At 44.2% G+C, this 13,325-nt stretch overlaps 2 pseudogenes; both read left to right on the forward strand.

Moving 5' to 3' along the window:
• The first annotated feature begins 8,005 nt into the window (after window positions 1–8,005).
• On the forward strand, window positions 8,006–8,125 carry LOC143936740 (5S ribosomal RNA; annotated as a pseudogene).
• Window positions 8,126–8,223: 98 nt separating this feature from the next.
• On the forward strand, window positions 8,224–8,342 carry LOC143936925 (5S ribosomal RNA; annotated as a pseudogene).
• Window positions 8,343–13,325: the final 4,983 nt, after the last annotated feature.

The raw sequence follows: 13,325 nt of genomic DNA on the forward strand, positions 1-13,325 counted from the left end.
TTGGGAAACAAGCGAAAGAAAAACAGGTCAAAGCCAACAATATAAAAAGATTCCTACGGCACCTTTAATTAGGTACTATCCAGGCCGGACCCTGCTTAGCCTCTGAGATCAGATGAGATTGGGCGCTTTCAGGGGGTTGTGGCCATAGGAGATTTCTTTGGGCTCTCTCAGCCCTCTTGACAAATGCCAAGATGACCACCTTGGGAAACAAGCGGAAAAAAAAAAAAACATGTCAACGCCAACAACATAAAAAGAATCCTACGGCACCTGGTATTCCCAGTTGGTCTCCCATCCAGTTACTAATCAGGCTCGACAATACTTAGCCTCCGAGATCAGAGAAGATCAGGCACTTTCAAGGAGATGGGGCCATAGGCGATCTCTTCGGGCACTCTCAACCATCTTGACAAACGCCAACATGGTCATCTTGGGAAACAAGCGAAAAAAACAAGTCATTGCCAACATTGGAGGCTAAGCAGGGTTGGGCAATCAGTTTCCTTGCCTGAAATAGGCATCTCAGAACTGCCATCTGGCTACTTCCCGGGTTTCCAACTCCTTCAACTAATCCCAGGAGACAATACTTCGCCTCCATCCTGGTGGAGGTTCCAAACACCCGATCAATGGTTCCTGTCACCTCTATCCAGTAGCGGATCAACTTCGGGCATCTCCAAAACATGTGCATCATGTCTCCCCCCATGTTTCCGCACCGGGGGCAACTTGCGTCCGGCCGTTCGGCCAAACTGAAAAAGTTTACGAGGAGCATAATAGGTTCTATATAATAAGAACAGATGTGACATCCTCTGTGAGGAGAGCCACAATTCACCACAGGCAGGATTCCTGTGGCCAATTATAGCTCAGGGGGGTTTAGTACACACCCCACACTATATAAGGACGCCAGCGCGGCGGCCTTGTATAGTGTGTTGCGGTGGTCAGGGAAAGAGGACGATAGGCAGGGACAGTGTCTTTACTGCTTGGGAACCTGGCACTGTTAAAGTGGGTGTTATGTGCCTCCTGCACAGTACACACCTGAAGCTACCCTTTATTACTGGTGTTCAATTTCTGCAATACATGCATCTGCAGTGCAGAAGTTAGAGTGGGTGTTGTGTGCCTCCTGCACAGTATACACCTTATTGCTGGTGTTCTGTTTCTGTAATACAGGAACCTAGCACTGTTACAGTGCTAGGGTGTACAGAGAAGCTGGTATATATAGAAGACTACAGCATACAGAAGAAAGGCTAGTGAATACAGAATACAGACTCGTGTATGTAGATAGGCTTGAGTATACAGAGATGCTAGAGTAAACAGTGAGGCTGGGGTACACAGAGAGGCTAATTTAAAGAGAGGCTAGTATATACAAAGATGTTAGTGTATATAGAGAGGTTAATGTATAGAGAGGGTCGAGAGTATACAGAAAGGACAGTGCATATAGAGAAACTAGTGTATACAGAAGACAGGCTTGGGTATACATCAAAGCTGACAGTGTATACAGAAGACTGGGTAGTGCATACAGAGAGTCTAGTGGGTAAAGAAGACAGGCTGGTGTATTCTAGCTAGTTTTTACAGTCTAGTGTATACAGAAGACAGGTTGTGGTATACAGAGAGTTTAGTGTATTCAGAGAGTCTAGTGTATACAGTCGGCGAGTGTATACATAAGACTGGCTAGTTCAGACAGTGTTTACAGAGATGCAAGGGTGTACAGAGAAGCTAGTATATATAGAAGACAGAAGAAAGGCTAGTGAATACAGAATACAGACTCGTGTATGCAGATAGGCTTGAGTATACAGAGATGCTAGAGTAAACAATGAGGCTGGGGTACACAGAGAGGGTAGTTTAAAGAGAAGCTAGTATATACAAAGATGTTAGTGTATATAGAGAGGTTAGTGTATAGAGATAGTCGAGTGTATACAGATAGGACAGTGCATATAGAGAGACTAGTGTATACAGAAGACAGGCTTGGGTATACATCCAAACTGACAGTGTATACAGAAGACTGGGTAGTGTATACAGAGATTCTAGTGGGTACAGAAGACAGGCTGGTGTACTCTAGCTAGTTTTTACAGTCTGGCGTATACAGAAGACAGGCTGTGGTATACAGAGGGTTTAGTGTATTACAGAGATGCAAGGGTGTACAGAGAAGCTAGTATATATAGAAGACTACAGCATACAGAAAATAGGCTAGTGAATACAGAATAAAGGCTGGCTTCTACGGAGAGGCTAGTGTATGCAGAACACTATCTAGGGTATATAGAGAGGCTAGATTATACAGAAAGGCTAGTGCATAGAGTGAAGCTATTGTATATAGAAGCCTGGTTAGTGTATACAGAGAAGCTAGTGTGTACAGAAGAAAGGCTAGACAGGCTATAAAGAGAGACAAGTTTTTACAGAAGACAGTTTGGGGTATACAGAGATGCTAGTTTATACAGAGAGACTAATGTATACAGAAGAGAGGCTAGGGCATACAGAAGACAGAAGACGGGCTAGTGTATTCAGGACATAGGCTAGTTTATATCGAAGACAGGCTATTGTATTCAGAAGATCGGCTAGTGAGTTTAGAGGGTAGGCTAAGTGATAACAGAAGACAATCTGGGCTATACAGAGACATTTCATCATTTCATCTAGCTCACATCTCTAATGGAGTTTGTCTCATTGCCATGTTATGCCTTTTCATTCTTATGCTAAATATAGATTATACTCACTACATGATTTTAATCATCCACATCAAGCATGCAATAAAACTATCATACATATAAATAAACCATGTACTCTTTTGCTCTATTTTGCATATTTGTAATTCTCCACATCAACTGTCACATTGAGTATGTGACAGTCCTGACACACCATCCTGACTTATTCTTTATTTCTTATTAGAAATAGAAAGTACTATCTCAAAATCCGGTTAAATCTATTCACTTCGATGAGTTCTACCGCTAATTGTACGGTAATGCAAAATGTTCACAAAACCATCCATTTGCTACCAGACATGCTGCACATACTAGTAATGTAACTATCGCTCGCTAACGATGTAAACCGTTTTATTGCTTTTCTGACATTAACCGAGTATCTCTGACATTAACTGAGTATCTCTCTGCACTATGATCTTATTAATAATAATAATAATAATAATAATAATAATAATAATAATAATAATAGGATTGTGTAATGCAAAGATCAACTAGTAAGATAAGCTAATAAGCTTTCTCATTGGTAACGGCATATCCTTTAAATTTAGACTAACGCAACTATTTCTCGGCCATTTTCAAGCTAAGCTTTCAATCTCTTACCTTTGAACAGCGATACTTCCTCCCTACAATATTAAGCCATTTAAATGTCCTATTGGTCGCCTATATTATACAACTCTCTGAAAAGCCTATATGTAGAGAATAAAACTAGTCTTATATCTTAATAAAACAGTTTTATTGCTCAACCAGTATCAGCTGTCATGACAAATAAACGTTTCCACTGTTTGACTTTATTTTCTGTATTACTTCTTTTTCTCCACTGTAACTGTCACAGTTAGAAAACACAGTGACAAAACATTTCCTTTTACCGCAGCAAAATGTGAGAAAAGCAGTGTAAGCCGTCCTTCTGCCATATGCTTCAGAAAAGTAATGTACCGCTTTTAAATCCATATCAATTCCACAAAACCGTGAACCGTCTTACAATTTTAACATTTACTGATAGCAATTACTGATATTACATTATGACTATACCTTACATTAAGAGTAATGCAACCATCTCTCGCTACCTCTATGCACTAGGATTCTCTTTCTGACTCTATTTTGTGTATTACTTCTTCTCCACATTAACTGTCACACTGATAACCATTTGTAACATATAACACTTGCAACACATTTTTTAACAGCAGTAAAATGTGAGAAAAGCAGTGGGACGGTTTACTTGATTGAGAAGTGGTTGCAGTAGCAAAGCATAGCAATACAGTTTGATTACATTAATAACACATAATGCAACTATTTTACATTCACCTCATGCATACATCCTAATGTAAGCTGTCTATCACTATTAATGTTCATGGTTACTGATACATTATGCCGATAACCAGTGGAAACGGAAAACAGTCAGTGTAAGCCGTAACAAAATTAATGGAACGATTTACACGTTGGAATTTTCAAGCTACGTCAATTTAATCTTAAATACCCTTTAGCTGCTTAGCTCACACTTTGCTGTATGTTGCCGCGTTTACATGTAAGTAACAAATGGGGATTGACATTTCATGTCAATCTCACATCTCTAATGCAATTTGTCTCTTTGCCATGTCATACTTTGCCAGTTAATATACTTTCTCATCCGATAGAAACCTAGTCGTTGCTGATATTTCATGATTACAGCAATCATCTCATCTAATTGCTATTCCGACATTCTGCCTTGGTATTACTTTGCAACGCTCTATTGAACAATGTAAAGGTAAGCTAGATATTTTGTGTATTTCCACTTAAACTCGACCTGTATATTCTGTCTCAATATTATCCTTTCTAATTTTGCTAAATTAGATTATAGAGTTTGCTATGTCTAAATCCAGGTTACCTACTCACCTTTATTACGTATACTGCTAATTTTAGGATAATACAAAACCATCTTATATCTTCTTTGAATGAATGAATGAATGAAATACTTATATAGCGCACAATGCGAACTGAATCGCCTCTAGGCGCTGTGGCGAGCTTTGATCATCTGCTAAAAGAGGAAGGTCTTGAGTTTTTTCCTAAAAGCCAGGTGATTTTCTTCCAGGCGGATGTTGATTGGTAGAGCATTCCATAGCCGAGGCCCTTGGACAGCGAATCTCCGATCACCCTTGGATTTATACCGGGCTTTGGGCACGAGGAGGAGGTTTTTGTTGGCTGATCGAAGACTGCGGTTTGGTGTGTAATGATTTATTTTCTCCATTAGGTATTGCGGAGCTTCTCTATGCACGCATTTGTGGGTGAGGCAAAGGGTCTTGAACGTGATCCGATTTTTTACGGTTAGCCAATGTAAGCTCCTCAGTGAAGGAGAAATGGATTCCCACGTTTTTTTTCCTGTTATCAGCCTTGCCGCCGTGTTTTGGATCAGTTGTAATCGCGCAAGTTGATATTGTGGTAATCCTATGTAAAGCGCGTTTGCGTAGTCTAGTCGTGAATTAATGATTGTTCCAACTACCACTGCTTTGTCATTCTTTGGGATAAAAGGGATGAGTCTGCGAAGCATGCGCAGCAGATGGTGAGATCGACTGACTACAGATCCTATTTGCGCATCCATTGACATTTGTGCGTCTAAAATAACCCCGAGACTCTTCGCTTTGGTCTTTGGGGAGATAGTCTGCCCAAAGACGGTTGGTGGAGACCAGGAGGTTTTGGTTGCGGGCTTATGATTTTGTTGTAAGATAAGAAGCTCTGTCTTTGATTGGTTCAGCTGGAGGGAGTTGGTGGTCATCCAGTCCTCTATTGATTTGAGGCAGTTTTCAAGTTGTTGTTGGTGATCTTTTTTTCCATTGATCCGGAAATAAAGTTGCGTGTCGTCAGCGTAAGAGTGGAAGCAGAGATCTGAGCATCTGATGATTTGAAGGAGTGGGCGAATGTAAATGTTGAAGAAAACGGGTGACAACGGAGAGCCTGGAGGGACTCCGCAGGTGACTGCCCGAGTTTCGGAGAGGAATTTTCCTAGTTTCACTGTCTGTGACCGATTTCCTAGGAAGGACGCGAACCAATGAAGATCTATGTCTTGGACTCCGGCTACTTCTGTGAGGCGGACGAGTAGAGTATTGTGATCTACTGTATCAAACGCTGCACTTAGGTCTAGCAGTACGAGGAGACACGGCTCTCCTTCATCTGCTGCTTCGAGGGCGTCATCCCAAATCTTGAGGAGAGCTGTTTCTGTTCCATGACCCGGGCGGAAGCCTGATTGCAGCGGGTCCAGGAGTTTGTGAGTATCCAGGTGAAGTTGTAGCTGATGTACTACAGCTTTCTCCATGATCTTAGAAATGGTGTTGAGGCTTGTAATCGGCCTACGGTTGTTTGGATCCTGAGGGTCCAGGTTTGGTTTCTTGAGTAGAGGTTTGACGATGCCTTGTTTGAGGATGCTGGGAACAATCCCTTCGTGGAATGATCGGTTTATGAGGTGGGTTATGGTTGGAGCCACGATGTCGGAGCATCCTTTCAGTAGTTTTGTGGGGATGATGTCAATAGGTGAGGTACTGTCACGCAGTTTATTAATGATGTTTTTTGCGGTGTCTACGGTAATTGGGGATAGTGAAAATTTTGGCGGTTGCGGTATGTTGGTGCGGACATCCTCTTTATGTATTTGCTGGCTGAGGTTGGATGTTTTCTTCTGACAAATTGTTTCCCTGATGGTTTTGACTTTATCGATGAAAAAATCCGACAGTTTGTCACAGTAATCCTGGGATTCGCTTTCTGGGGGTTCTAGGCACACCGGATTCATTGATTGATTAACCAGTTTAAACAGTTCCCGTGGTTGGTTTGCGGCCGTTGAGATTGTATATGAGAAGTGGTCCTTTTTGTCTTTGAAGATTGCTTTCCGATAATTCTCTGTCAGACCTTTGTAGTTAAATAGGTTTTTCTCAGTGGGATTTCCTCTCCATGTTCTTTCTGCTCTTTGAACGCTGCACATATTAAGAGTAATGCAAGGCTACCGATGGGAACAGTTTAATTGCTCTTCTCACATTTAGCTGGTATCTCTCTGCTATAGGAAACTGAATTTGTACCACAACGATCACTCATCTAATATCAGTCCACTCAGTGCTACCGGGATAACTTTTACTTTTAAAGTAATGAAATGATTTCTCAGTCATTTTGAAGCTAGTGCAAGTAACGCTTCCGATCTCTTTTCAACTGCAATACTTAATCTCTGCAATATTAAGTAATATTTAGCTGCTTAGCTCACACTTTGCTATATGTTGCCACATGTAAATAACCAATGGGGATTGACATTTCATGTCTATCTCACATCTCTACTGCAATTTGTCTCTTTGCCATGTCATACTTTGCCAGTTATTATACTTACTCATCCTTAAAGACACGTAAGGATCCTGAAAAACGATAGAAACCTAGTCAAGTGGTTCCAGTGTCAGAATAAAAATTAGGGGAGACAGAGGGCCCCCCTGCCTCGTCCCATTAGTGATGGGGAAAGAGTCCGAGCACTCTGAAAGCACCCAATCTCGTCTGATCTTGGAGGCTAAGAAGAGTCAGGCCTGGTTAGTACCTGGATGGGAGACCACCTGGGACCAGTTATTGTAGGCTTCTTTTTATGTTGTTGGCGTTGATTCGTTTTTTTTTTTTTTTCCGCTTGTTTCCCAAGGTGACCATCTTGGCATTTGTCAAGAGGGTTGAGAGTGCCCAAAGAGTTCACTTACAGCAGCATCACCCTAAAAGAGCCCTATCTCTTCTCATCTCTGAGGCTAAGAAGGGTTGGGCCTAGTTAGTCCCTGGATGGGAGATGGCTTTGGAATACCAGGTGCCGTAGTCTTCTTTTTATGTTGTTGACATTGACCTGTTTTTTTTTCGCTTGTTTCCCAAGGTGACTAACTTGGCATTTGTCAAGAGGGTTGAGAATGCCCAAAGAGATTGCCTATGGGCACATATGCCTGAAAGCGCCCGATCTCCTCTGATCTCAGAGGCTAAACAGGGTCGGGCCTTGCTAGTACCTGGATTGGAGACCACCTGGGAATACTAGGTGCTGAAGGCTTCTTTTTATGTTGTTGGCGTTGACTTGTTTTTTTCTTTTGTTTGTTTACCAAGGTGACCATCTTGGTGTTTGTCAAGAGGGTTGAGAGTGCCTGAAGAGCTCGCCTATGTCCACATAACCCTGAAAGCACCAGATCTCGTCTGATCTCAGAGACTAAACAGGGTCGGTTGTTAATACCTGGATGGGAGACCATCTGGGAATACTAGGTGCTGTAGACTTCTTCTCATGTTGTTGGCGTTGACTTGATTTTTTTGTTTGTTTCCCAAGGTGACCATATTGGCGTTAGTCAAGGTTGAGAGTGCCTGAAGAAATCTCCTATGGCCACACCACCCTGAAAGAGCCCAATCTCATCTGATCTCAGAGGCTAAGCAGGGTTGGGACCAGTTTAGTACCTGGATGGGAGACCGCCTGGGATTTCCAGATGCCGTAGGCTTCTTTTTATGTTGTTGCCGTTGACCTATTTTTTTCCGCTTGTTTCCAAGGTGACCATCTTGGTGTTTGTCAAGAGAGTTGAGAGTGCCTGAAGATATTGGCTACGGCCACATCACCCTGAATCTGTTCCATCTCGTCTGATCTTGGAGGCTAAGCAGGGTCGGGCCTGGTTAATGCCTGGATGGGAGACCGCCTGGGAATACCAGGTGTCGTAGGCTTCTTTTTTTTTCCAAATATAATTTTTTCTCCAAATAGGGGAAGACGGACCCCCGAGTACATAATGCAACAGAGAAATACAGAGCAAAAAGCAGCTGAACAATACTTGATACAGGTATATTCGCAACTGTGAGTCTGCCTTCCATCAATCACAATGATTCGAGGCACGGATAAAGTACTGTACCAAGATCCAGGGTCACACAAACCCCAGGTCCCTCCGGCATAATCCATCCAGAGGGGGGTGTACGGCCGTCATTTCCAATTTTCCACTCTTAAAAAAAGAGAGAGGGGGTGGAGGGGGTGAGAGATAGGGGAGGAAGGCAGAAAAGAGAAGGGTTGAAAGATCAGAAAAGGAGAAGAGGGGACGAGACACGATGGCAGCCACTGTCCAAGGGGCCAGTCAAGGAAAGCTCAGAGCACTAAGGCGATAGCAGGCGACATCCTTCCAGCGAGAATATAAAGGTATTCCAGATGTCTTGGGGCGGCACAGTGGTGTAGTGGTTAGCACTCTCACCTAGCAGTAAAAAGTGTCGCTGGTTCAAATCCCAACCACGACAATACCTGCCTGGAGTTTGCATGTTCTCCCTGTGCCTGCGTGGGTTTCCTCCGTGTACTCCGGTTTCCTCCCACAATCCAAAGACATGCAGGTAGGTTAATTGGCTTCTGTCCAAAATTGGCCCTAGTATATGAATGGGGACCTTAGATTGTGAGCTCCTTGAGGGTAGGGACCAATGTGAGTGTGCAATGTACAGGGATAGGGGTAGACACTCACTCAGGTTGAACTGGATGGACTGGTGTCTTTATTCAACCTTACTAACTATGAAACTATGAAACTATGTCTCAGGTTTGTTTAAAAAATTCTTGTTTACCTTGTGATGTGAGGATCAAGTCCTCAATTTTTTTTAATGTCCTCTATTTTCCTAAGCCAGTGAGTAATGAAAGGGGGGGAACATTTTTTCCAATAGAGAGGGATGCAGGATTTCGCCGCATTTATCACATGCCGTAAAATTGATTTTTTTGTACTTCTTAATGGGAATCTGTGAATGGTGCAAGAGAAAGAATGCAGCCTCTTCCTGGATGGAGAAGTCTGTGAATTTTTGTGTTATGCATCGGATCTCTGTCCAGAAGTCCACCAAGCTGGGGCAGGACCAAAAAATGTGCAGCAACGTGCCCTCTTCTTCTCCACACCTCCAGCATATGTTCGAGGAAGAGGGGAAACATTTATGCAGCTTTGATGGTGTCAAATACCACCTGGTGAGAAGTTTAAAATTTGTCTCCTGTATCTTCGTGCACAGCGACATTTTGAGAGCCAAAGTGATAATGCGTTGTCTCTGTGCTGGGGAAAATGAGCAATTAAGGTCCTTTTCCCAGTTGGACAGACAGGTTAAGTGTGGGTAATCTGTTTGAGAGAGAATGTGGGCCAAAGGGCCTTCGCTCCTGCATAGAGTCTCAAACTCCGTCTGAGGGCGGGCGAACGTTTGAGGATTGGGGATGGAATGGAGAAAATTATGTCGTCGCGCTGCTCTCCAAAAAGGCAGTTGGAAAAGCCCTGTCGGATCTGTTAGGGTTGAGAAAGAAGGCCATTTTCCATCAATGACGAATTTAGACGCATTGTCTAGGTTGGAATTTCTAAGTGGGTCCCCAGTTCAAAGGTTGGATGGCCACGTATAGGGAATAGGGGGGAAGTCAAAGACGTGAGTGTGTTTTGGGTAGCGATCAGGTGACTGACTTTCAACTAAGCCCCTATAGTGGGATGTGACATAAATTCTGTGGGTAAATACTTATAGCACCACATGGCGCTTCTTAGCGGAATTCGGGAGTGAGCTTAGAAAGTTTGTTTCGATTCCAGTCCAATACACGCCCCAGATGGGAGGCCAGGTAGTAGCGTCGCAAGTCAGGGAGAACCAACCCTCCCTGTTGTTTAGACAATGTCAGCTGTGACCGCTTAAGTCTGGGATTTTTGTGGGCCCAGTTAGATTGAGTGAGCAAGGATTTAGCTTGCTTAAAAAACGGGACTGGAATCTGGATCGGGAGAGCTTGGAAAAGATAAGTAAATTTAGGGAGTATGTTCATTTTAATGAGATTGCATCTCCTGAACCAGGAATGGAGGCCAGAATGCCACCCGTGAAGCAAACTGCGGATCTTAGTGACAAGGGGTGGGGGGAAGTTCAACATAAACGTACGCGCGATGTCCGATGGAATGTAAGTACCTAAGTACTTAAGGGCTGTATGGGTCCATTTAAATCGAAAATTGGACTGCAAGTCTATTAACGTTTGCGGGGGGACTGCAACCCCCATGGCCTTTGATTTCAAGAAGTATCCCGTATATCTGGAATTCCCGAAGGAGATTTGGCAAGGAAACTCTGGGATTCATCAGTGAGAACAGCATGTCATCCGCGTAGGCAGATATCTTGCACTCAATAGTACCCATTTGGAGTCCCGTTATGTCTGAGTTTTGTCGAATTGTGGAGAGAAAGGGTTCCAATGAAAGTGCGAATAATAGGGGCGAAAGGGGGCAACCCTGTCTGGTCCCATTTCCGATGTCAAGGGGAGATGAGAGAACCCCATTCGCTTTGACTTGAGCTGAAGGGCGTGAGTATATCTTACTTATCCATGCCAGCATCCGTTCACTCAGACCTATATGGCGAAGGACTGAGAACATTTATGTCCATTTGACCCGATCAAAAGCCTTCTCGGCATCAGTACTCATGAAAAGACAAGGGGTCCCAGATGACTTTTCTTTATGGATCAGGGTAAGCACCTTAATGGTGTTGTCCCTATCTTCCCTGGTGGGAATAAAACCTAACTGGTCAATATGTATAAGGGACTGCAAGTGATGTGCCAATCACGTGGCGAGGATTTTAGAGAATAGTTTTAGGACCGAATTTAGGAGGGAAATGGGTCTGTAGCTCCCACATAGGCCCAGGTCTTTGCCCTCCTTAGGTATCAACGAGATGTGGGCTCTAAGGGTATCCTCAGGAAAATCCCCACTCGAGCTCAGAGTATTAAATAAATTCACCAAGCGCGGGCCGAGACTAGGGAGGAAGGTCTTAAAGTATTGTGCGGTATATCCATCAGCGCCCGGAGGCTTACCCACCTTCGGAGGTCCCACGGCCGTCTGGACTTCTTCCAGTGTGATCGGGTCCTCCAAGTACTCCCGTGATTCCGATGAGAGGGTTGGTAGACCAGAACCGGTTACATATCTGTCTATATTGTCCTGTCCAGACCCTGAATCGGGCAGGTTGTAGAGATCAGAGTAACATTTTTCAAAGACTTCGGCTATTTGGGTTGGGGTAGAGGCCCTCTGGCCATTCTCATCTATCAACTGTGGTATGTAAGAGCCAGATTTCAACTCCTTTACCGACCTGGCTAAGATTTTTCCGCCTACGTCAGTTTACGACAAAACTGGAGTGCCGCTTTCGCTTTATAATGGAGTAGGCCAGCAATATGGGTACGGAGTGTCCCCAATTCAATCTCTAAGGTCCGTAAGGGGGTATGTTTATGTTTCGCTTCCACAGAGACAAGTTCACGAAACAGATTAGCAAGCTGTTCCTTCCGTGTTCGTTTGATGCGCGCCCCGTGCCTGATAAGTACCCTGCGGAGTACTGACTTGTGAGCCTCCCAAATTATCCCCGGGTCACAGTCCTGCGATTAGTTTTCTTGAAAATAAAGGTCCAATTCCCTGGTCACATCTGCTAAAACTTCCGGTATCTGGAGGAGGCTCTCATTAAGGTGCCAGAATAGAGACTTAGGTGAGGGGTTCCTAGAGAGGGTGTAGGTAAGGGCTACAGGAGCGTGGTCGGACCAAGTAATATGGCCGATGGAGGAAGAGCTCACCAAGTGCAGTTGGTCATGTGGAATCAAGAAGAAATCTATCCTCAAGTATGATTTGTGAGGGGAAGAGCAAAAAGAGTAGTCCCTTTCCCCAGAGTGTTGCAGACGCCAGACATCAACTAATTGGTCATTCAGTAAACACTTAGTAATCCGCTTTCTAGAGGAAATGAGGAGCGAGGAGCAAGAGGCAGAAGTGTCAACCGATGGCAAAAGGGGACATTAAAGTCCCCACCTAATATCAACTGGCCCTCCCGAAAGTCACATAATCTGTGCAGGGTAGTTCTGAGGAACGTGTCTTGGCGATCATTGGGAGCGTACACAGTGGCAAATGTAAAAAGGTGCTCTCCAATGTGGCCCCTAAGAAAAAGATATCGTCCCCCAGGGTCCACCAGAGAATCCTGGAGAACCCAGGGGAGCCTGCTAGAGATCAGAATGGAGACTCCCTTGGTCTTAAAGGAGGGGTTAGTAGAGTGGTAGACCTTAGGGAAGGATCTCGACCATAGAAAGGGGAGGCTAGTATTTTTAAAATGTGTTTCTTGTATAAAGGCCACATCAGTACAGGAAGTCTTCAGTTCTCACAGGAGGATCCACCGTTTTTCAGGGGAGTTCAGTCCCTTAACGTTTAGAGAGGTGACCTTGACTGAGTCTGCCATCGCTCCTCGGGGAGAGGGACGTCAGAGAAAAGCAAAGAAAGTTGAACCAAGGTAGGTTTTGGGTAGGTAATGCATGGCGGGAACTAAGGGGGAGAAAGGAAGGGCAAATGGAAGGAAAGGTAAAGGGAAAAAGAGGCCGGGCACCTCAACCCCAGGGGGAGAGGGAAATTAAGGGGTGTCCGCACTCAACAGTACAGGAAGGGTATACTAAAACAGCACAATTATGCTATAGCGCTTACCAGATGTACACTGGGTTTAAAGCGCTGTCCTACTTGGGTTGGTGGGTAGACAGGTCAGAGAGGGAGCCCCCGAATCCTAGTCCCCCCAGTCCCGGCAGTGGTAAATGTCACGTCTGATACCGGTATGCAAATAAAAGACAATCAGTAACATCATAGAACCCAAAAACAATAGTATAACCAAAACAGAGGTAGAGCATATAACTGTCAGCACTGAGGGGTCTCCTCGGCTCACCCTAAACGTAGGCAGGCACGAGGGAGC

The sequence above is a fragment of the Lithobates pipiens genome, unplaced genomic scaffold (genome assembly GCF_037356315.1).
Source record: "Lithobates pipiens isolate NorthernLeopardFrog02 unplaced genomic scaffold, aLitPip1_a1.2 Scaffold_28, whole genome shotgun sequence".
Lineage (NCBI taxonomy): Eukaryota > Metazoa > Chordata > Amphibia > Anura > Ranidae > Lithobates > Lithobates pipiens.